Here is a 4815-nt window from a genome sequence, read left to right on the forward strand (position 1 = left end):
AAACACTGTTTCAACTCCAGCTCTGAGATCCCGGCTGGCTGAAAGCAGGTTTCTGGGGTTTTGTTTAGCTTCTATATTTGAAACAATGTTTCAAACTGCAAGCTCAGAGGCCGGCAGCGGCAGGCGGGGAACGTTGGAGTCCTCTGTCACTGAAGCAAGCAAGCCTCATGTTTGCTTCAAGCTGCCTGGCTGACGGCCGCCATCTTGGCTGGCAGTTAATTTGCATATCGCCCTGATTAGCCAAAGGGAAGGGTAGCGGAGTGACACCAATTTGCATGTTTCTCTTTTATTAGTGTAGACTAGAGGCCCGGTGCAGGAATTCGTGCATGGGTGGGGTCTTTGGCCTGGCCAGCGATCGGAGCTGGCTGAGGGAAGGGACCGTAGGAGGTTGGCTGGCTGTGGGAGGTTGTCTGTGGGATTGCACTGACCACCAGGAGGCAGCTCCTGCATTGAGTGTCTGCCCTCTGGTGGTCAGTGCACATCACAGCGACCAGTTGACTGGTTGTTCTGTCAACTGGTTGTAATGGTCACTTATACTTTTATATATATAGATACTAGAGGCCCAGTTCACCAATTCATACATGGGTGGGGTCTGGCCGGCCCAGCCCCAATCGAGGCAGATCGGGGCTGTGCCTGTTGGGAGGAGGAGACGGCGGGAGGTTGGCTGGCCAGCCCGCCCCATTGGGGCTTGATCAGGGCCGGGCCAGCTGGGGAGAGGGGCCGCGGGCGATTGGCCAGTGGGCCCCGTCACTGATTGGAGTGTGGGGGTCTGATTGGGGGCAGGACCAGCTGTGGGTAGGGGCTGTGGGCGGTGGGCCAGCTGGCCCCGCCCCCAAATGGGGTGAGGGGGGCCAATTGGGGGCCAGTGGCCTAGGGGAGGGACCATGGGTGGTTGGCCAGCTGGACCTGCCCCTGATCAGAGTGGGGGGGTAGATTGGGGACGGAGTTGGCTGGGAGGAACCACGGGCCGATCAGGGTGGTGGGGGCCCATTGCGGGTGGGGATGGCCAGGGGGAGGGGCCTCAGGTGGTTGGCAGGCCGGCCCCGCCCCCTGGTCGAACTCCTGATCAAACTCCCAGTTGAGGGGACAATTTGCATATTAGCCTTTTATTATATAGGAAGGATTGGTAAATTTACTACTCACAAGATGGTGAGGCACGTACACTTAGAGCCATGGCAAAGAAATACTACTTAAAATAGTGGCTGCCCCCCTGTGTGTGGGACAACTTCTTTGCCTTTCCATTTTAAAAAATGAAGCAACTTTAGCCAGAGCCAGTTTGGCTCAGTGGATAGAGCATCGACCCACAGACTGAAGGCTCCCGGGTGCCATTCTGGTCAAAGGCATGTACCTGGGTTGCAGGTTCCATTCGATCCCCGGCCCTGGACAGGGTGTGTGTGGGAGGCAACCAATCGATGTGGGTTGGGGCCGGAGGGGGGAAGGGCCGTGGGAAGTTGGCCAGCTGGCCCCACCCCCTGATCAGGCTGGTTCGCTGGCCACAGTGGGTGTCATAGTGACCAGTCATTCTAGTCGTTACAGTGTTCCCGTCGCTGGCTTTTCATATATATAGTCTATGGCTGCTTTTTGCTAAAACAACAAAGTTGAATAGTTGTAAAAGAAACTGTATTGCCTGCAAAGCATGACTGCTATTTGGTCATTTACAGGAAAAGTCTGAAATATTATATCTGAATCATGCTATTAAATTGGCTGCTAACTCTGTCCTTTGAAATGTTACGGAAATGATAACAATAATACTTAGCACATTGTAGGTGCTTAATAAAGGAATTTCCTCCAAATCATTCAGGAAGGGAAGGGGGCTAGGAGGAAAACGAGGAAGAGGGAAAGTGATTTTTAGACATGTCTCTTTTCAGGCATCTGCTGAATTTGTTATTCCCAACCAGTGGAAAAGACGTCTTCTCACTAGTCATTAAGAAGAAAGATGTCTTTCATAAATCTTTCATGGCTGAAATATAGCCTCTTAAGTGTCCTTTTAAAAAGTTATTTGGGACCAAAATAATCTTGTCACTACCAAATTAGCAATACATCTAATTTTAGCTTAGCTTTGCAGAAGCTTTGGTGAATTTTTTAAATGGTTCTGTAACAAACATGGGAAGATGGTGGGGAGCTGAAGAGCCCTCTCCTTTGTCTCCTCCCCCAACCCCCAGCCCCGTGGGCTAAACAGGAATAAATGCTGAGACACCTTCTATTTAGATCTCTTTGGCCAAAGAACAGTCATGAGTCTATTATTTTTATGATTTATGTCTGTAGTTTTTGAAAATAGCAGTAAATTATTTTAATAATTCTGTTGAGAGGTGGGGGTCTTTGTAGTCTCCCCTAGAGTCTGGGTGGGCTCATACTATGCCCTGTAAATTACTATGGAAGCGATGTTGTGATTTCTGAGGCTAGGGAAGGCCATGCACCTTCCACTTGGGTTTGCTCCACAATGGAACTCAACCACCTTGTGGTGAAGAGCCAAGCCATAGGAGCGGCTGTGTATGTGCTCTGCAGGGCAGTTCTGGTTGAGCCCAGCCCTGGCCTGTGGGGACCGGGCTGAAACCGGCAGTCGGACATCCCCCGAGAGGTCCCGGATTGTGAGAGGGCGCAGGCCAGGCTGAGGGACCCCACCAGTGCACAAATCTGTGCACTGGGCCTCTAGTATTCCTATAAATGCATCCAAACTGGCATCAACTGCAAAGGTGACCTCACCCTCTTACTTGCATCTTCTGGATTACTCTCTAAAAATGCCATTCCCTTTCATGTTGCATTTACTTGCATTTTCTTCTGCTTTCTTATCTCTTCCTCACTCTACACACCCATATACACTTCTCCAACATAGTGAAAACTTTCAGTGGACTTCCTTTCCCCAAATCCCTGCTTCTTGAGAACAGGAGCCACACCTTATGTTTTGCATAGTGGCCCCTCAACATTGTTCTTTCTTCTAATCTTCATTGAGGATCTTTAAGTGCTGGGGATACTGGGGTGAATGAGCCCCGCCCTCATCTATCTTATGATCTGGTGGGAATGACTGACAAGTCAAAGAGGCACGTTAATACAGTTTGCTAAATTTCAGAGCAAGGTGCTATGGGGAAGCCAACTTTTCCTGCCCAACCTCTGAGGTAGTCCGTTCCTGTTTTCTTTTCAGAGATCACTGGAAATCAGCATATTAGGTCTTGTGCCTACTTAGCCTCAACCAGCCACGGGTTTGAGTTTTATTGGGGCACTTAAGTGGAAGTCACTGGGAAAGCGACCACTGAAGTCATACACCATGTCTGTCCCCCTGTTCTAAAGTTATAATGTGGGTGTCTCTCCAGCAGAAATGTCACTGGGTGAAAACGCCCAGCAGGCTCCTCCCTTGGAAACCCCTGCCTGCACCACTCTAAAGAAAGGATTCGCCCACATTAGCAATCCTGGGGGCATGTCTGCGGGCGAACAGCCTCATCTGCCAATCTGCTCAAGGCCTGGGCCACCCAACAATGAGCACAGCAGGCAGTCATCTCAAGCTCAGGAGCCCCGGATCTGGCACTTCTAACATTATTCTCAATTTTGCTTTCAGAAGCAGGGAAGAACAATAAGATGACGCTGTAAGGCTAATTGCATATACTTTATTTCTAACTCCTCAGGATGAAAAGATACTTCTGAAGAAGGGAGGAAGTGGTGTGGGTGGTTTGTGGGGAGCCGGCACGGCCATGGCATACTCATGCCAGCTCAGCCTGGTTCAGTGACCCTGAGTGGGGGCGATGAAAGGCTTAGAAAAGACAGATAGGAGAATGAAAGCTGGGTCTCGGTGGGATGCTGCCCCTCTGATGGACAGCGCCAACACCCATAAGCCGTGTCTTTATTTTATAGCAGATGCCACGAGGCAAAGTAGGGGCGTGATCAAGATGTTTACAACACTCTCGTGGGTTTCAATCCTACTCGGCTACATGCACCTGAACTCTATCACTCAGGCACGTGGGGCCATGTGTTCAGACCACAGGCTCAAGCTTACAACTATAGCTGTTGGCCATAATTGTGCTGGGAAGGCTCTGCCCTCCAGCTGGGACTTGCATGTGACCACGAGAGGACTGTGCCCTCTCATTAGTCCGAGGCTTGAACCTGTCCAAAACACTGTAGCTGCGTCCCATAGTGGTTGGCAAGGATTAATCCAGCTCCTCTATCATTTACAGAATGATTGGTGTTTAAACACCTACTCTTTTAAAATGCAAATAAAATTGCAGAAATTTAAAAATCATTCTTAACTTGTTATGAAGCATTATAGCAAACTAATCAGAATGACACCCTGAGTTAGGGAACGAGAGTTTTGATTATGATTGGGAGGAAGGGAAGAAAATTATGGATTGTGGGAGGCTTGAAAGAGGCAGCAGGATAGGTAAACTATAAAGATAAATTTGTCACCCAGGCAGCATGGCTCAGCAGTTGAGCATCAACCTATGAACCAGAAGGTCACAGGTTCGATTCCTGGTCAGGGCACATGCCCAGGTTATAGGCTCGATCATCATTGTGGGGTGTGCAGGAGGAAGCTGATCAATGAATCTTATTATTGACTAGTGACACGGTGCACGAAATTCATGCACATTAAAAAGGAATTAATTAGAGGAAATATAATATTGCTATTTGCTCTTTCTCTATAATAGAAGTGTCAGAGATGAAAGAAAATTAGTAAAATGTATATGAAAAGCTTCCTCCTGTCAGGGTCTGGGGCGCGCCATGGGAACCAGAGTCAAGTCCCTGCCCACCCATGTGTGCCTCGAAATAGCATGAGACCCAGACCCGGCTGGCCCCACCCGCATTGGGCTAGATCCAGACACGGCTGGCCCC

This window comes from Myotis brandtii, unplaced genomic scaffold (assembly GCF_000412655.1).
Source record: "Myotis brandtii unplaced genomic scaffold, ASM41265v1 scaffold555, whole genome shotgun sequence".
In the NCBI taxonomy this organism is placed as follows: Eukaryota; Metazoa; Chordata; class Mammalia; order Chiroptera; family Vespertilionidae; genus Myotis; species Myotis brandtii.